The sequence below is a fragment of the Doryrhamphus excisus genome, linkage group LG13 (assembly GCF_037039965.1).
Source record: "Doryrhamphus excisus strain RoL-2023G ecotype Guam linkage group LG13, RoL_Dexc_Guam_v1.1, whole genome shotgun sequence".
Taxonomy (NCBI): domain Eukaryota; kingdom Metazoa; phylum Chordata; class Actinopteri; order Syngnathiformes; family Syngnathidae; genus Doryrhamphus; species Doryrhamphus excisus.
Window position 1 is genome coordinate 13,274,453 of NC_136369.1, and position 21,428 is coordinate 13,295,880.

The 21,428-nt window shown below is 40.0% G+C and overlaps 1 protein-coding gene across 5 annotated transcripts in view; it reads right to left on the reverse strand.

The window, feature by feature from the left end:
- Positions 1-21,428, reverse strand: part of LOC131139316 (CUB and sushi domain-containing protein 1-like) — a 373,565-nt gene that overhangs the window by 305,929 nt on the left and 46,208 nt on the right. Inside the window, exon 1 of one of the 5 annotated variants that reach the window (XM_058088817.2) lies at positions 202-407. The exons of the other annotated variants lie outside the window; for them this stretch is intronic. The gene's annotated coding sequence lies outside the window, so the exon portion shown is untranslated. Of the gene's footprint in view, positions 1-201; positions 408-21,428 lie in introns of those variants that run through there. 5 annotated transcript variants of the gene reach the window in all.

Sequence of the window (21,428 nt, forward strand, 5' to 3'; positions counted from 1 at the left end):
ACAGAAATTTGAAATTCGTATAAAATGCAAACAGGACGAGCTGGAATTAGAGCAGATGTGGAAGGGAACGGATATTATAAGAAAAGAATAGACTCAAGAAGAGGGAGTATGGGGGCCAGTCGAATGCTAATGTTTTGCATTAAGAACAAGCGAGCACCATTACTCCAAGCAATCCAATAACACGTGATATGTGCCACTTACATGCTATTACGTGATGCCTCGTGTTGCCTTTTATCCTTGTGATGTCCTCTAATTTGTAGGCAAACCGTGTTTACAACACAGCACTTGGTTAAGCCTTCTTTGTACATGCTAAATCTCTCTTTTCCGGATGTCCCATAATGTCATAATGTGCATAGTCATAGGCTCTGTAATTTTATTACTAATTCCCATAATGCATTGCTGCACTGCTATTTAAATAGTTGCTACTATTACGTGTTTAATGGCATATACTAAATTTTTTCTCATTCCATGGAGTATTGGTAGATGACCTGTGTGTATTTATTTACTGTATTTACTATTTACTTAATATTAATGTTATATCGTTTGTTCATCTGACACCATGGCTACGCTCATGCCCATTCATTTTCAATGGGAACTTTTTCACTGAAAATTTAAAATTACACTAAATGTGGCAACATTTTGAAAAGTCTGACTTGGTAGCACATTTGTCCCGAGTGAGCTGAACATTCTGGTGTTGGATTTTCATAGAAAATATCATTCATTCATTTTCTACCGCTTATCCTCACAAGGGTCGCAGGGGTGCTGGAGCCTATCCCAGCTGTCTTCGGGCGAGAGGCGGGGTACACCCTGGACTGGTCGCCAGCCAATCACAGGTCACATATAGACAAACAACCATTCACACTCACAATTGGAGTCGCCAATTAACCTAGCATGTTTTTGAAATGTGGGAGGAAACCGGAGTCCCTGGAGAAAACATGCAAACTCCACACAGAGATGGCCGAGGGTGGAATTGAACTCAAGTCTCCTTAGTGTTGAGGCCTGAGCGCTAACCACTCATCCACCGTGCAGCCATAGAAAATATCAAATTACACTAAATGTGGGACTATTTAAAAAAGTCAGTTTGATGTTACAATCACAAATTAATGTTTTCAATAAATCAGAATTTGTTGTCTCATCAGTTCAGCTGTTGATGTTGGAGTTGTTTGGACTGGTTAAGAAATGGAGGAGTAGTTCGTGGACAAAAAATGAGGTGGAATAAGCAGAAGTAGGAAGAAGAAGAGGAATAAATAGATAAAAATGTCCAACCTATAACCAGTGATTCTCAAATAGTGGATGGGGCACGGTGAACTGTCAGGGTGCCACGAGGAAGGGAGGACTTTCAATATTAGTGCAGACCTGCCAACATGTCGGAATTTGTGTCAGCATGCAATTTGAATATGTTTCACTGCTCTCCATTTTGATGGTTTCAGTTTGGAAAAAGAGTATGAAAATGTATCCTGAAATATGATTGAATAAGTGTCTCTTTAACAGAAAATCTGCAACAGTACTTTGTTTACCTTTGAGTAACATCTCTGCGGCACAGCACTCCTTCCTTCACAACTCTCCCGTCAGTGAAAGATGCTGTGTTACTTATATCCATGTAATCCTTGGTGAAGTCTCATTTGCACGTCGCTGTGCTATAAACGAATGTGCTATCACTCTCAGAAATGATTTTTATTATTATTTTAGTATTAGATTTTTATTACTGGATGCTACAGTTTCAGAGTATATGAGACCCAGTGTCTTGGCACTGGATTCTGGAGGAATGAACACATATTGGTCCATCTTCCATCGTTCCATTTTCTATACCGCTCATCCTCACTAGGGTCGAGGGTATGCTGGAGCCTATCCCAGCTGTCTTCGGGTGAGAGGCAGGGTACACCCTGGACTGGTCGCCAGCCAATCACAGGACACATATAGACAAACAACCATTCACACTCACATTCATACCTATGGACAATTTGGACTCGTACCCTTTTCACTTTTAAATGTTCACCTTTCTCCATCAACCTCTTACTTTTAGCAAGGCATGGTTCTATTAGAAGATTAGCGGCATAGAAAAGGAATAGACCGATGGCTCACAGTAGTCAACGATTTCATTGGCTCATTTTGAGTGACATCACCGCGTTTTCTTTCACGTTAACCGTAATACCTGAAGTAATTACGCAGGCAAACTTGAAGACGTGATTGTTAAAAAGACAAATGGGGCAGCAAGATTAACACGGACAGCACTTTTGTGTTTTGCTATGAATTACAGTATTTCTTGAATTAAATAGTGTTTCATTTAAATGCTGACACTTGCAACTTTCTTTGGCTCCTTTTAAGGAGTTATTTTGCAGCTGTGATGGAAAACAAAAGTAAAGACCTGAGCTGAGAAACAAGACTGATTTCAAGAAATAACTTATTGCCAAATAGGAAAGTGGTGTCCAAGTTCATCTATCTGCCAGATTGTGTTGGCCTCATATCTTAAATGAAGGTAAAAGTAAGCTTAAGTGTTTCTTTATCCCTTTAATTCATCATTTATATACATTTTGAATTATTTTCTGCATGTGAAACTACATTGGGAAAACATAAAAACGTGTAAGCGGACGAGTGGTTAGCATGTAGGCCAAACAATCAGGGGATTGGGTAGACCCGCCTCTCGCCCGAAGACCGTTGGGATCGGCTCCACCCCTGACCCGGTTGAGGACAAGTGGCATAGAAAATAGATGGATGTGTTAACATTCTTGGCTTTCTGGAACGGATTAATTTGATTTACATTATTTCTTATGGGAAAAATTGATTTGGTTAACATACGTTTGGCAGTCAGACCTTCTGGAATGGATTAATGACGCTAACCAAGGCTGCACTGTATTTGCAAATGTATCTTGGCCTGAACCGCTCAGCTGCTGAGCAGAAGTTAAAAGCGCTGTTGATTGTTATGCCTTCAGCTGCAGGCAGATGGTCTCGTTCAGCTCTGTTATGTAACGGCTGTTGAGAGCGGCACGACTCAGGGTGCCAATGCCACCCAGCTTCTGATGGCCCTCTCTGGCTGTAGCACTGCCAGGAGGGTTGGCCCCTCTTATTATATTAACCGCACACCAAATTCAGGGGGCAAAATCATAATTTGTATTGTTATGCATTATTTCATTTACACTTTGTAGACTGGTCCCATAAGGCCAAGTGACCCAGTGCAACAGAAAACCTGTTTACAACTTTCGAAATGTGTTTTTTTTTTACACTATTAGGACCCTCCAATGGCAGGTCACATATAGACAAACAACCATTCACACCTGTGGTCATCAATGAACCTATATTTTTGTATTGTGGGAGGACCCAGAGAAACCCCATACAAACCTCACACTGAGATGCCCAATCGAACCCGGATCTTCCAGCTCTCTTCACTGTGTGGCCAACATGCTAACCACTAAGCCACATGTAAAGAATGAAAATGAAAAATATTCAATCATTGATTCATTCTCTACCTGTCTTCAGGCAAGAGGCGGGGTACACCCTGGACTGGTCGCCAGCCAATCACAGGGCACATATAGACAAACAACCATTCACACTCACATTCATACCTATGGACAATTTGGAGTCGCCAATTAACCTAGCATGTTTTTGGAATGTGGGAAGAAACCGGAGTACCCGGAGAAAACCCACGCATGCACAGGGAGAACATGCAAACTCCACACAGAGATGGCTGAGGGTGGAATTGATCTTGGGTCTCCTAGCTGTGAGGCCTGCGCGCTAACCACTCGATCGCCGTGCAGCCCTACGAAAAATATATGAATAAATATATATATATAAAATACACACGTTGTATTAAAAAAGTTGTATTAAAGTTTTGTGCGACAGAGCTGCCAACACTTGCACTCCATGAGTCCCAGTTGTATTGCATTTTCAGAAAATACTGCATCAATTAAAGCACAATGAATTCATTACTAACACTCAAACTCACAAATTTCAGTATAAGTGTTGACACAATACCTTATTTCCCAAGATTATTAACAAGCATATATTCAAATAAGTTATGCATTCGAGGCTCATTTTGATAATGAAGGCAGCAATTATTTGTAATTTCTCTTGTGCCACATAAACCGCACAATTTAAGGAATCTAATATGGTATTCATGATGAGGACCTACATTAGAAGTTGTATTATTTTGTTGTGCAGCTGTGTTGGGTGCTGTAATAGCATTTGGGTCAGTTCAAGTCATTCCCTTAAAATGGAACTTACTTTTCTGATTTGTCATTCAAGCGACACGTTCAAACATACAAAGTGCGGCAGCACTCACCCACACACACACACACACACTGCTGTTCTTCTCCATCAGTCAATCCATGTCCAAGCATTAAAGCAGCACTTGGGTGCTGAGAACCATCAGCATTTTCATTGCTTCCTCCATCTGTTGCTGCTAATTTTGCACTTTAGTGTGTTGCCGGAACAATGAGGTCCTCTCTCATTCTCTTTTCTGTTTATAGGAAAAATCACTAATGGTGTCTTGATGTGAGAAGGATGCTGAGAAAGCATGTTAGTTGAAGGAGGCGGTTACTTTTATTACAGACAAAAACAGGCTTATTAAAATGTGCAAAGACACAAATATGGCGAAAAGGAATGCATCAAAGCATTTTTTTTTTTAGGTGGACCAACCAAAATATCCCCATAATAAAAAGTGGTCACATGCAAACACTGAAAGAGAGCGTGTGCGCACACACACACACACACACACACACACATACACAGACTGAGTTAGCCAAAAAGCAGTACTCAAAGGAAGCCCAAAGGAAAAACTAGATTACTGGTTCTTTCGCTCACTTCTTTTCTCTCTTGTTCACTGGTTATCTGTCTTTTTCTCCATCTATCACACACACTCACATAGACACACACCTCTCTCTCTCCCTCTCTCTCTCTCTCTCTCTCTCTCTCTCTCTCTCTCTCCGCCCTCGGCTACATCATGATAATAAAAGCAAAGGAATACCTTAGAGTTTCTAGGCCCTCTATTTCTCTCTTCCCCCTTTGGCCTGCCATTATATCACACACCCACAAGCACACACACACACGCAAGTCCACTCACCGTGATACATACAATACACACACACACTATATTAACTTCTGACTGAATTACAATTTGACTGATAGTGCTCCTGGGGGCAAAGTAATGATAACTCACCTGTACTGTATGTATGTGCTTGTGTGTGTGTGTGTAGGGGGAAACCTTTCCTAAGATAGGTAGAAGTTGGCAGGATTGACTTGTATACGTGTGTGTGTGTGTGTGTGTGTGTGTGAATGTGTGTGTGCGGTGACTATTTCTCAGGGTTACAATCACAGAGGAAAAGAGCTAACCTGAAAGGCTGAAAAGGACATTTAGAGCCATGCTTCTGCTGCAAAGCTCTGCAATGCTAGCACAGGTGTCAGGAGCTAAACCCTCAGAGCACAAGGGTGTAGTTTGCCTCACTTTTCTCATATTTTCCACATTCTCTCCTTTGTTTCACACCCACTCTCTCTTCCTCCCTGCCACACAAACACAATTCTTTCATCTTTGCATCCATATAATCATGGGTGCATCTCTGGATAACTTTGAAGTGATCAGAGCGAAATAAAACCTGTTCTATTTCATATTTCAAAATATCTGGTGAGTAAATCACAATGGCTTTATATGAGCAGGCTTGCAGTCATTCTCTGTCACCATAATACAATATAGACAGATATACAATATTAAAATTCAACACAATACTGACGTGCTCACATCTTTCTTCATTTCTTTGATAGCTATCACTGCATGAGCTATCGCCTCGCCTGCCTGAAGAGGAGCACTCATTGTCGGACACACTTTGTCAGGGGCACCGCTGGTGCAGCGTTTACTAACCGCAGACAATCTTGTCATAATATCAGTACAGGAAATGTGGTCATTATATTTATTTTGCTGGACTACGCATCTTCCAGACATCGGTGAGCACGGTGGTTGTCTCCACCTGCGTGGATGCACAACGTGTCCAACATCAATGCACTTTTACGGGCGAGAGCGTGCTTCTTTTGGCTTCAGCAACAATTTGGCGGATGTTTCCTGTTCATGTTCACAAAAACATATTTTTGTCTTGCTAGGAATCAACAACTCCAATAACTTCTGCCTGAGCTTGCCTCATAAACAAAGAAGCAGAGGTTGGGGAAGAGCGTGGAAAGCGAATCGCGCATACAGTGCACGCCCATATAAGGAAGCCTGTCCATGTGTGACATCACAGACCTCCAGTTTTTCAACGGCCTCTGAAACCAAGCGTTTTGAGCCATCCCAAACATTTTTCAGGGCTCACTTACAAATGGGCAAACCTCATTATCTGAGACTATGGCATTGTTTAACACGAGAATACAACATTCTAACTACAACTACTTAAATATTAATACCGTGTGAAATACTATATGAACAAAAGTGCTCTACCATAACTGCTGGACAGTTACACAATTACTGGAAATTGAAGATTGGCTGACAGCACAAAATAACTGCTGAGATGGAGGAAGACAACAATGATAAGCACTCAAAGACAGAAGAGCATACAGTAAATAGTCATAAATCCAAGTGAAAGCTCACCAAATTGTTATTTTTCTGACACATGGGTACTACCTATTAAACCTATTGAAATGTTCCCATGTCTTCACTCATGACAAAGCACCCCATTGAAACGCTGCTGCCCCATGCAGTTTACAGTAGCAGGGGCCTTGTTTTGGCCACCAAGTTGCTTCCTGGTAGTGCTTGAATTAAATGAAAAGCGACAGACTGCACAGCTTGTACATGCAGCTTTTATGGGGAAGCTTTGTAATGTCTTGTTTTATAAGATACACTAGCACATATTCTTTATGTGAGAAGCTACTTTTCACTACATGAACAACAGAATGTGAGTTTTTATCCATTACTATTTGAGAAAATACACATTTATGGAATACATTACGGGGCGGTAGAGTTATTATGGGGTAATAGAAGTACCTTGACCAAGCGGTTCCTCCTGGAAAACAATCTGCTGTGAGTCTTTTTGATGCTTTCAGGCTAGGTCAGGTATAGCACTGCTTAAGTGCACTCTCAGTACAAGGGCTACCAACCCTTGTGCCAATGATCAACTAGCTTACTGGAGCACTTGTGATATATGAGCTGACTGGGCTTTATCCCTAAATTGCAAAAGAACTGTGCAGTAAGACCTGCTTCTGGTAGGGCGTAGTTCTTCACACGGGTTTCCAGCCATGCATGCATTCTCCACTTTTCTTTTAAATACATGAAGTATAATCTTTTTCCCATGTTTTTGCCAACCATGGTGATGATGATACCATTTGATTAGCCTGATTTGGACCTCTCAAAAGCAGAGACACCTGAATTAGCTATCATTTACTTTTGTATGACATAAAATAAATCAGCATTTTCTTAAGAACTGTATGTTTTACATGATATAATAATACATAATACATTTTTTCTATAAAAAAATATACATGTAGTGTTGTATTATGCTACTGTGTTTTTTTCTACAAGGTGTTTAAATAAAAAACTCCACTAAAGGCTCAAGTGAATTGGATGTGAATTGGACTAGGAGAGATAACACCACAGGAGGTTGTGCTTGATCTGCGATGCATTCGCTGATAATCCATCCTGTCAGGTAATTTATCACATATTCCACGGTTTGATGGCATTTTCTCTTGGGGCTAACAATGAAATACACATAAAAACACTATTCTGATTCATGTGTTATTTGCCCATTTAAGTGTGCTTTTGTCAGTAAACTGTTTTTATATATGAGCAAATTCATGCCCCAGTGGAGTGGAGTGTGTTTATTTGTGTGTTTGTGTTAATACTGAAGAGAGAAGATCAGCCTTCAAAATAAAACGGCAAACTATAATCACAATAGCAGTGGGTTTTGTGTCACAGAGATTTAAGGGAAACCATCACATTGTTTTAGATTTCCTTTTGGAGTGAGAGGATCTCAGCCGTAAGAGCTGCCTTAAGGTGGCCGGCCATGCTCCCTCTGACTGGCCCACACCATTTAATTCATGACAACGGTGGTTTGTTTTGGAGGAGAAATAAACTGATGGTTGGATAGGCAACATCAATCAGTCAAAACACAGCATAAACATTCAACAAATGGACGAAGAATCAATCAATGCGCAAATCCAAAAGTCCATCAAGGGTTGGAATAGACCGCTTACTCACCCCCTGAATCTACTTTGTCAACTTACCAAGGCATTTTTTACCAAATTCTATGCTTCAGACTCCAAAATCTTGTTGAAAGTGATCCAAGAAGGCCACCTCCATATTTTATTCCATTTTCACTTCCTGTCACCTGACACCTTCATCAAGTAGCGAGTAGAAATCACTTACTAATGAAGAGGGTTCACAGTTGGATGGTTAGAATTCAGGTTCCAACATCAAATAACGTGGAAAATATTTAACATAAAAATACACACACCATGCCATTGTGTCACAGTAAATCAGACTGTCACTAAGCCCAATATATCTCCATTCCTTCTGATATATTGGGAGAAAGATTTAATTACATCACACACACTCACCACAGGTAGAGACATGGAGCTGGATTCAATTATTATACTCTTTCCCACAGACACACACACACACACTCACACACACACACACACACACACAGTCGCTGGCAGGGAGTAGTAGACTTTAATTGTAGCAACATGGCACTGCCAAACTAACCTCAAAACAACTATCCACACGTCAGGAGGTACATCTCTTATCTACATGCGCAAATATATGAACCACTCCCCCCCCCAAAAAAAACACTGGCACACACATTCCCATATCGCATCCCTCGCCATTTTGAGGGTCAAATTTTCTGACTTGACTCTAGCATGGTTTTTAAATAATATACAATTTATTATTGACATTGTTTCGTGATTGAATAGGGCCTGTAATTAGTAATGAAATACCTATTGAAGCAAATTGTACCAACGGTTTGCCAAAACTAAGCATTTTCAAGCATATGAATGACTAAATGAACTAAAATACAAATACAAGCCAGATGCTTTCAAATTGTGAATGTAGTATTCCACATTGATCACTAGGTGTCAGTAATTGTTCAGTGAGACAAGCACCAGACTTGATCCTGCAACAGGCTTTTATTGCAGGTTTAAATGACCTCACAAGAGGCAATATAATAACAATACAATAATAGTCATAATCATAAAGTGTTTTTATGTCTTAAATGAGGTATTTTCTGTTATTATATATACTATATTGCAGTGGTTCCCCAAATATTTATAATCACATATTTACAATCAGACATGTACCCACTACTTCTGCACACCTAAAAAACATAAACCTTATCATATTAATTAACTTGAGATATTGACCATAATTAATTGGTTCATTCGTGATATGAAAACCCAGGGTGAAAAATGTGTATTTTGCATGGTGACATTAGGACAAAGTTTGACATGAACACTGATAAATTATTCCACTCTGATGTTGGCAACCTTCTCTTTGAATTGATTTACTCATTTGAATGGACTTACTTCATTCAAATGAAGCTTTATTTCATTCCACTCAGGATGGCCATGGTTTAAGTCTGCATATTTATTTCATACAAAATTGAAGGGGAAAGTTTAACAATCATAATAAAGCAGTATCTCTCCAAAGGTTTGTTTAACATTGATGTCTGTTATGAGTAGAACATTTTGTAACATTGTATTATTGTTGTATGACCAACAAGTGCTGGCTTTGGTAAATATCACCTACTTGGGGATGCATGTGCATGTGTGGGTGTGTTTGCTGTGATTTACAAGTGTCCCTGAATGCAGTGGCAACTTGTGCCCGAGGAGTTACGTGAGGTACCCAAATGCACCTTTTTCAAAAGGCTTGAGCAGCACTGATAACATTTAGCTAGTTTTGATCCTGCTTGTTGAGTATGAGGTGTCCATTATCTGACTGAAATCTTTCCATGGTGTCCCAACTATAAAAGAATCACTACCCCCTTCTTAACAGTATCTAAGTATTACTTAGAGTGACAGGTTTTCACCTGTCACCTACTTTGTGGAAATTCACTTATCATGGTCGGGTCTGGAACCAATTAACAGTGATAAACGAGGGATGACTGTACAGTCTATACATCTATATATCTTATTTCCACCACAGCATACTGTCATCTCACACCAACTCCCAAGGCTTGTAGATTCAGGTTGCCAAAAGCAAAGATATCTGATAGAAGCCATCATGACGCATGACACATGCCTCCACCTTTGCCTTTTAACATTTCAACAGCATACAGTACGTTACACAGAACCTAAGCACACGAGACACAGTCCCACAGACACCCACAACCACTTATTTGCCTCATGAGTCATTTTGTATCATGACAACAGAATGACTAATGACAAACAGCAAACAGGCAATTTAAAGTCCCAAAGGAGTACGATTCACTTTGACCATTGTTACGTGTGTCGACCATCCAACTTGAAAAATTGCACCGGACTGCTGAGTCAAGTAATTAAACATGTCATTTATCATTTTGTTATCATCATTATAAACTTTGGAATAGAGGATAGTCTTAATATGCTGGCCTCCACAGTCAGGAAGTTCAAGACTATCCATCCATGATCTTATCTCCAAAGTGACAAGGCGGAACCACTACCATGTCACAACAAAAGCTAAGCAGAGCTGCAGTGTTGGATGCCCAGATCATCACACATACGTACAGTGCATCACCTCCCAAAAAACAAATACCATCTGAGGAAATGATATGTAAATGTTAAAAAAAAGTGGGCTAATAAATTGACAATAAAAACACAAAGACTGCAGATTTTCGAAAACAACAGATTGAATGATACAGCAATCTACCAGAAGCAATGAAGTCTGTAAAATTAAATAATTTAAAAACAAATCCAAAAATTGTTACAACTATAATGATGAAAATGGTAATATTAATGATAATTATAATAATGGTGATAATAATAACAATAATAATGGTAATAATGATAAAGATTATAACAATAATGATAATATTTATAATGATAATAACAATATTAATATTACAATGATAATAATAACAGGGGAAAACAAGACAGTGGCATGAACATGATTATATCTTGCAAAAAGGGGTAGGCATTTATAAGCTTTTGCTTCAGCCTACTCCTTTTGGGCTTGTGATCACATAGTTGAATACAAAAATAATGTAAACAATGGAAAGTTATATTTTGATTGATGTAAGAAATGCACTGTAATGTTTCATATATTTGCCCAAATAAAATAAAATAAAAAAAAGTTTTTTAAAAAAGTCGATTCATGATATTTACGATTGTTTGCCCTTCCTGTTGGGTGTCCAGACTTTGGTCAGGAGCACAGACGAGATTTGCCTGCTTTTCTAAGGCTGACATCTGACGCCTCGACTTCAGCACAAATCCCCTTCTTTCCCTGTGTAATAAATGAATAAGACTCGGGCTGTAGTTTTCTGGGACTTTTACTTCAACGTGCTACACGAACAAGCTATAGTTGCTGACACTTGCTTGCCTTTAAGGGACCTGCACATCTGGCCTGCCTCCTCCAGTTTTAATCTATGAATAAAATGCATAATGTCTCCTTTAAATGCAAAGCCACTAAGAGACACTAAAGTGCATTTTACAAAGATTCCCACTTGGCAGCCCACTCTCCTAACTGTTTAAGAGTCCTTGTAACGATGTATAAAGTCAACTAAAACTTATCTTTACTATGAGCAATAGGAAAAGCAAACAAGTCCATGAATACAAAAAACAGTCCCCCGGCAAGCACTCCTTTTCTATGCTGGTATTGACCCTGAGTTCAATGATTTAATTGTGTATTATATTCATTTATTGACCTGGGTTGGAATCTGGCTTGGGCATCTCTGTGTGGAGTTTGCATGTTCTTTCTGACCGTGTGTGCGTTTTCTCAAGGCACTACGGTTTCCTCCCGCATTCCAAAAATATGCTAGGTTAAATGGCGACTCCAAATTGTCCATAGGTATGAATGTGAGTGTGAATGGTTGTTTGTCTATATGTGCCCTGTGATTGGCTGGCGACCAGTCCAGGGTGTACCCTTCCCCTTGTCCAAAACAGCTGGGATAGGCTTCAGCACAATCACGACCCTAGTGAGAAAAATGGATGGATGGATGAATAACAACACAATAGACCTGCAGGTTATTCATGTGCTCATCAAAGGGTTTAAGCATGCTTCAATGGAAGCTACAACAGTGTTGTATTTTGCCCTTTTTTCAATAAAATGCTTCATAGAACATTGAGTCCTTCTTTGTTTATCATAATGTAGTTAAATGCTTCCAGAACCTACAATGATCAGCAAATTTCTGTATGACACATTATTCATACATGGAATATTCCATAGTTAGAACATAGAAAACCTGTTTATGATGTTCTAAATATAATTTTATTAGAGCCCTGTAGACATGAAATAACACCCCTATAGTCACCTTTACTCTTGTATTACCCAATATGGCAGATAAAATATAGAAAAATAAATAGAAATTAAGCCACCTTCAACCTGGTGGCGACCAGCCCAGGGTGTACCCCGTCTCTCACCTGAAGTTTGGCTGAGATAGGCTCCAGCATACCCCTGCGACCATAATGGGGATAAGGGGCACATAAAATGGATAGATGAAAGCCACCTTAGATGTAAATAAGGTGACATAGAATCACAAGTTAGCATTTCCTGCAGTCGCTTTTGTCTGCAATACAACGTTACTGACACCTGACAACAGTGTCGAATACTACTATGAAAAGTGTTATTGCTGCTGTTTGGGGTAACGTAGGGGCTCTTTAGCTTGTTTAACAACAAGCAGAAACACATGCAGTGAACATTCACACAGGAGCTGCTGTCAGCCACTCTTTACACTGCTAACCTGCTGCTAGCACTCAACGAATAGTCAACTCAAGCCAGATGATGTCACACTGGTCACTTCTCAGGCCTTGCCTCTTGAAGTGTATTGCCCTGCTATATATGGTATTGTAAGTAAAGTAATTTATGCTAAATTATAGCTGAACATATTCTGGTATATTATGTTCACTAATGGTACAATCTTTGTTAGTGAAGGTTATTTAAATCCTTCCACAGCACAAGATGCTCATGTTACCGAGTGTCCACATTGTGGGTCCTGGCAGACGTAACGCAAACTAACTGATTGACTCACTGGCTAATTTGAACAGATGATCAAACTGTGGTCTTCCAGAGCTCAGTTTTCTGTTGTGTCTAAAACTGGAAAACCATTACCTATTTTTGTCAACGGTTATCACCTTCTGCATGTTGATTCTGTCTCAAAGCTCAGCTCAACAACTACAATTTGTGCGTGAAGGAGAGATCTCAAGAGACGACAGCAGAGGAAAGAGGGGGGGGGGGTGAGATGACTGGAGAGGGCATGATCTGATACATGTAGTTCCTGGAACATCATCATTAACCCCATCATCCCTTAGCCTAGCCCCAACCTCTCACCCCAGCGTTAATGAGGGTGCTCAAAGAACAACACCAACACAGCAATCTCAGATAAGCCACCAGAGAGGATAATCTATGTCGAACCAAAAGGCAAGCGAGGGAGGGCTGCAGGGGAGAGATGATAGCATAAAAGCAAATTTACCCTGAAGGCAGCACTTGTGTACTTGTAGATGAAAAGAACAATTTGCTAAAGCTTTGCATCTGATAGTTAAGTGTTTATGTCATTATGGTGGCATAGAACCACCGGTCACATTATAAGGTACACCTGCAAGCTAAAGTTGCTGTTATGTATTATTATTATTATTATTATTATTATTATTATTATTATTAAAGGACACATACATGGTTGGTTTCCACACATCTCACATGATTAACTAGTGGGACTTGACTCATTGTTTATATTTTATGTCTACATAAAACATGGGGTTCCAACCTGCCGATTTGTGAACGTGGACAAAGTTGCACTGTGCATACCTGCTTGTGTTTCTTCCACTTTATTAATTCTTAGAAAATACAAGAAGCCAGAGTGTTAAAAATGGCACTAACGAGCACAGATGTACTGTTTCCTGTTTCGATTAGGCCCAAGAACAGATTGTTGACAAAGGAACTGAGGACAGAGAAAAAAAGAGGTAAATGAGGATGTTGGAGGGCAGGTAACAAATGGAGGATTTGTGTGAACAAGGCGAACAAAGGGCAGGTGAGCTGATCTATGAGCTGAGCAAAGGTGCGTGTTATCAGTATGGGTATCCACCCCACACTTAAGCCCTCAAAATCCCCTTTAGTAGTGAAACGGAGAAAAAGACAAAGACGCTGAGGGAGTAAGAGGGAGAGAGAATCCCCTGCTCCAGTAATTAGTCTGCGGAAAGTGAGCCGGACTGTAATTCGGTCAGTCAGATGGATGTCTGCCCTCCAGACATTAGGCTTAGCCATTATCTACACTCGCTCCTCTGCCGTCCATCTACGCATCTCCCCTTCTGCCTCCACGCCTTATCCATCCTTGTACCATGTCCCACCATCCATCCATTTGCCCCCTTTTCTCCCACCCTGTCCCCTTGCCACTCCTCCACACATTACAAGTGCCTCATCAGTTATGCCCTGGCTTTGCATCACACTTCCTCCATGTAACTGCTCTCTCTCTCTCTCTCTCTCTCTCCGTTCTTCTGGCTGTCTAGAGACATAATAGTTTGAGACAAACATCCTCTTCCTCTCCAAACGGTGCCGCTACCACCTTGTATAAACAAAAGTATTTGGACAGCTGAGCACCAAGTGGTGCTGTGTTGATCATGACGTTTAAATGCTGGGGTATCCTACCCAGTGACCACCGAGGCAAACATGAAGCTTGCCCCCTAAGGGGTCTATTGGGCGTCTTATATTTTCAAGTATATATTTTCATGCAAGTGCTTGTGGGAGCTAACTCTTCAACTCCTGGACTGCTGTACACAAAAAGTTGAAAATGTGTCAAAACATGCACCCCGATTGTGTTGCCTGTGATATTTTTTTCTGACAGATCCACTGCATGGTGTCGCAGTTATTAAAACCCGAAGTTTGACTTGAAATTCCTAAGACCACTACAAAACACCCACTGTAAGGTGTTTAGCCGAATCACCACATGACAACTTTAGGGGACTGACAAGCATATGTCTGTATAATTTGAGCAAAATTGGTAAAAAAAAAATGGCCACCATCAAGAAAAGGTCTTTGCAGGATCACAGGATGGGCTAAATGTCCAGAAGTCATTTACCATTTGTCTAATGATTAGACATTTTGGAGGGTATCTGTATTACATAAGCCTACAGTACATTGTAGCACATTTTGCAAATAATTACTAGCACAACCCAAAAGGGACGCCACAAAATGTGTCAAAACTTTTCCCAAAAAGTGTGACACTGCCAATGCTTAGGTTTGCAGACGATACAAGTCACGTGTCCCATTTGCGTTCCTTTGTCCTAAATTTACCCAAACTCATCTTCATGTACATTGCATGTGCATGGGCATGAAGTTGCTTTCCCTGCACTATTCCTACAAGGTTGGAATTGTCTAATTTGCATCATCAAGCAAGTCTACAGAGTGACGCTGCAAAGACTGCAACATATACATTGTGTAGGTCACTCTGGGACATGCACACCAGCCATCAAGCCGCACAGCTAACAGGTATAAAGATAGCACCTCCCTGCTTCTCCTGTCCATTCATGTGTTCATTTTCCTTATCTTTCTACCCTCCAGGCATTAGATGGAGCCTATTATCTTTACTCATTGCCCCACTGCTGCACACATACCCATTCGCTCCACGCAGTCCCTGTCACTTGTCCTTCCAGACATTAGATCTGAGCCCATTATCAGTGTCCTTTCGTGCTTTCAATCCATCCATCCATCCATTCATTCATCCTCATGTGCCCCCTTTTTCTCACTTTACCTGGTGTCCCTCCATACCTCCAACAGCACTCTTCCCAACTTTCTCTCTAATCGCTTATCTCTACACCGGATATTATGTCGACCCATTATCTACACTCCCACCGTTGCTTCAGACCATCCATCTAACCGTCGCTCACTTCCCGCCCCGCGTGTCCACATCTTTCACCTCTTGATAGAGTCACCCATTATCTGGGCCCATATTTCCATCCATCCATCTATTCTTTCATACATGCAAAGATCGACTTTTGGACAAGTAGCAATTAGTAAATGAACACAGGTGACGATGCAGGTTTAACCAATCAATACCTAAGTAAATAGCGTGACATCATAGGGGTGCCGTTTCATGCATCAATGAATTCAAGTTGAAAGTGAACAATAAAGGACATCGGTAGTTTGCCGTCTTTTTTGGGGCACTTGGCTCTGATTTCTTAAAAATGTTACATTCTTACAGTTCCATTATTATTACCACATTACTGCAATATGTCTGGCTTCAATGTTAGGTTAACTCAATCAATGCCAAATAAATAAGTTAATTGGTGAATCCAAATTGACCTTTGGCATGAATGTGAGCGTGAATGACTATATGTACCCTGCAATTGGCTGACGGCCAGTTCAGGGTGTACCCCACCTCTCGCCTGAAGTCAGCTGGGATAGGCTCCAGCATACCCCCACAACCCTAGCGAGGAGAAGAATGGATAGATGGCTTCAACACCAGTTGATATCCAAACAGAAGGTTGCTAAATCAAACAATTCCATAAGTAGGACAATTCACTGGCTTGTAATAATAATAACTGTTGCCATGGCAACATCACGTTACCTCATCCAATACGTTGCTTGTCTTTGTGTTAATTGTGGTTGTGCTCAACTTGATTGAGAAAGGAACTTAGCAACTTAAACCTATAGCCTTTCTCTAGAGATCTGCCCGAGACGACAGTGGGCTTAAAAAGTTAATTACACTTCAATACTGTAGAGAGGGCCCTGAAGTAAAAAAAAAAAACAAAACATTAACTAGGCTTGCTTTAATTTCTGTTGTGTAACCTCCTTATAGGGCAAGGAACCATATTTGGTAACTTAAACCTAAAGGGGACCTATTATGCTTTTCCACTTTTCTGACCCATAAATGTTGTTACAGTGTTAGATTCTTGTATTAAACATGCCAAAGCGTCAGATAATGAGGTTTGTGCATTTGTAAGTGAGCCCTAAAAGACGTTTTGGATGGCTCTGCACGCTCTTTTACAGTTTATTATAACACTGAGTTCTACTCATGTCAATGCAACCCAGACTTCCTCATACAGTATGAGAATGGCCAGATATACAGGACCCCCCCCCTCTCTGTTTAGCTCTGTTCACCGTATTAGCAATGGCATGCAGGAAATGTTTGTTCTGGTGTAAGGAAAATATGATTTTGGTTAGTTTTCCTACGGAGGCAAGCATCAGGCAGAAGTGGTTGGAGGTACTCATTGCAGGCAAGCAAGAGAAAAATGTGCTCATTTGTCAACTGCACAGGGGACTGTTTTGAGGACTGCCAAATTGTTGCTGAGGGTCAACACCTTTCCAACCTTACTTGGTTGTGTTGAAGAGTGACAAGAGTAAAATGAGCTCGGCAGCTATCCGGAAATCCTCGGGAGCTAGGGAGTGGAGTGTGGGCACAGCAGAGTGGACATATCTGAAGGAGGGCCGGTGGTGTAAATTAAACAGACCTTTTGTATTGTTTAAATATGTTTAAGACAAAATTATGCCATGCCATAAAAATTAGATATATTTCTTAGCTGATAGTTGGTTGATGAATTTGCTTCATTGATAACCATTATCTTAAAATCTACTTCAATACTCCATCTCTGTTTGCTCATTTGCTAACAACCGTTTCCGAGTGGATCGTGGCTGCATGTCTCCAGGTGTGTGTGAGTGAGTGACAGGAAGAAAAGCTGTGGCTCTCTTACAGAGAATCCCTTTGGGGTTGTTTTTCTCTGGAAAAATACCATATTGCATTCCAGTCGGACTATAATTCATGCCAGTAAATGACATTATACTGGTAAATAAGTATTGGTTTATATATTATAATCAGGTCGTGCTCAAGTACAGTAAATAAGGTTAAGACTTAATAAGGTTAATAAGGTGATTTTCATTTTAAGGATTTTCCTGCCTGTTGAGGTTTTGTTTAATTGTTTTCCTTGCATTATATTCCCCAAAACTAATTTTACAATGAAACACTCTGTTTGTAATGAAATCTTCCACCTTCCCTGGTTCAGATTGTTTGCCAAAGATGAGTACATTCCAGCATCGTAAACAGCCGTACAAGCATCTTGAGTTTGCAAAGTATGCCTCAAAGAATAATAATAATAAAAATAATACGAATAACGATAAGAATTAGTTTGCAGGGTTTCTCTCTGCCTCCATTTCAACTTCTCGAACACACCATAGCTTCACCTCAGGGAGCTTTAGTGGATTCCTGCTGCTCTCGACTAAAGCTGTGTTCAATTTGCGTGATAAGAGGATCAACACATATACAATGCATATTCATGAAAATACCCACAGTGTTTGCCCCACATCCGGAAAACACAAGCCAGAGGTGAACTCAGAGATCGGAAAGTTTTCCCATCTCCAAAAAAGGCCTCTCTCTGTCAAATATTGTTTAGAAATCAATCTACATCTGTGTTAGCAAGATTATCCATCCACGTCACAAGTGTGGAATATCCTGATTCGACAGGATGATTTTTGCAAAGGTGTGCCTTTCGCTGGCTACAGTAAAAGGCCACTCTAAAATGCGCCTTTGTACTCTATTGGGACCAAAAAAATGTGTTTATGCTTCGTGAATTTGACCTATGATGCCAGCACAATGTTGACTGTGCTTTCATTTCTATCGCTAAGGAGTGGAAATGCAACTTTGACACCAAAATAAACCCATGAATGAATAAACAAAGGGGCTGTTCTCTGTGATGGATTGCGTATATTAAGCAACAATCAAGTTTTATCAAGCGGGTTGTAATTGAGTAAGGCTTTTAAATGAAACCAAAGTCTGACTGGAAGTTCAGAAATTAATTGACAAAGCATCAGCTTGTTTTGTAAAATGGCGGGGTGTAATTTCAGTAATTCATCATTTGTAGTCAGTGGGATGAAACAGTCATGGCGCTTAAAGGAGGAAATGTTGATGTGTTTGCTTACTTATCTCAAATTACAAAAGTTGCTTGTATCCGATAATGACAGACACCATGTTTTTTTTTCCTCATTTCAGCCCCCAGCTCATGTCGACTTCTCCTTCCTGTCAGCTGTCCCCTCCATCACTGTCAACCTTCTCATTATTTATTCCCTTCCTGTGACCTTCCCTCCATCCTCTTCTCTGGAATCACTTCTTAACTGTCTTTTCCCATCCCAGTCTTTTCCTTCCTCCTTTCTTTGCCTCTCCTTCACTTTGCCATTCATCTTGTTGCCTTTGTCCTCTCCGCCTCATCCTTTAGTTTCTCAGTGCCCTCATCCTTGAAGTCGATCATAGCTCTGCTTTTTACGACTCATCCTGTTATTTTGCCTTCGTCACTGCTCTCCAGTCTCTTCCCAAAGCACTCTTTTTTTTTTTTTGACAAGCCACTCTTCGCCTTTTCTGCTGTTCCTCCTTTATCTGTCCTCCATTCTCCTCATCTAATTCATCTTTCTTTCCTCGCCCCTTTCACAGGTTAACAGTTCCCACTGCAAAGGGAAACAAGGTTTAAAAAATCTGATCTGTATTCAAGCTCATGGGAGACTAACTCCTGTATATGATTTTCACTTCAGTGCTATTATTTTGCTCTTTTGCTGAAGCTGACTGAGCGTGCACCGCACTCGCTCATGCACACAGTCCTTTCTCATTGCAATTCACTAAGACTTCGCTGTGATCATCACAAAAACAACTCAGGGTTGTATTATCATTGAATTTAGAGGTCGACATGATTGATATCAGCGACCTCTGAAGGCTAAATGATTGGTTACACTTCAGAAACAGTGCAACAGTAAAGTGCAGACCTCTGCCAAGGTCAAATAATCTGAAATTAGAAAAGCACTAAAGTGTTCTCTCTACATAAACATACCTCAATATACCTTCCCTATAATTTGTCATTAAGGCTCATGCATTAGTCATTCATTTATATTCCACTGCTTGTCTTGCCCAAAGTCACGGGTGAGCTGAAGCCTACCCCAGTACAGCAATGTCTTAAGGCAAAAGGTATCATTCTCCCTGGATAGGTATTCATGGAGACTTAAGGAAAATGTTGAAAAATACTATATACCCCACACATGTCTGCATGTGTCTGTTCTGTGTGGTATGGCACAGTGTATATACGTATTATATTACTACAATAAAATTGAATGTAGAAAAGTAACATAATGACAAATGTCTTATTGTTAAAAAGATAAAGTCATTTTATGAGAAAAAAAGAAAAGTTATGAACATTCTGAGGAATAAAAAGGCACAAAATTGCAAGAATAAATGTGTCTCGGTCACTCACAATTTGGAGTCACCGGAATTTGGAATGTGGGAGTACCCGGAGAAAACGCATGCACGCATGGGAAGAACATGCAAACTCCACACATACGTAGATGCATGAGCGGGGAATCGAACCCGGATGTGGTTATTGTCATGCTAAGCACACAAACACCGTGCAGCTGGCTTTTTCAAGAATAGTTGATGAGAACATTTTATATCATGAGACCAATGTTATAATATGTATTGTGGAGGGGGAAAATGTCTCTCAACAACATTGTTAATCATCATTAATTAAGCAATTATTGATTTTATTATAGACTTTTGTCGATTTTATTGGCGACTAAGACGTCGGATTATTTTTGTGAAGGAAAAAATATTCTTAAGTATATATTTTTTTCCATTTGTAGTTTCTGTTTGTTTTAAAACTTTATTATGAGCATAGTGGCTGTTTTATATTATTTACGTAATAGCACCTACACAATCAATGAATCAAAATTTGACACAAATGCACAGCCATAATGCACAAACATTATTTCATCCCTCTGCTATTGCTTTGACAAGAAAAACATTACCTTTGTTAATGTTGCAAGGCCACTGGAATCATTCAAATGACACACTGGAAAATTGTGAGAGGTTTAATTGAGGGCTTTGTTCTGATAAAAGTCTGCGTTCCAAAGCATACAAAGAAATATTTGGCGTCTCTGATGTGATTTACATGGATGCAGCTGTGCCATACTCTGAGGCCACTTGCGGCTGTTTATCACAATGAGCTCAGATTCATTACAGGTGACACTTTTAGAGCACATCATTGTATCCGTGGAGAAAAGAGAAAATATTGCCTCCTGTTTACTGACTATGTTGTAGCTTTCAAACTGCATTTGTACTTGACTTTTTTTTTTTTTTAATTGGGAACAATACAATTAGGTATTTAATAAGAGAACCAAGACAAGGCTTTATTGATTTATTTTCATCCGCCTGTGTCTTAAATTGTTAAATGTTTCATTAAGTTATGCATGGTCACACACACACACATTCCAGTAGGTGGTCCACATCGTAAAAAAACATATTGTACAACATGAGCAAGCCTTTGGAGTATAATACGTGTACTATAAATACATGGACCACCTAGCAGGC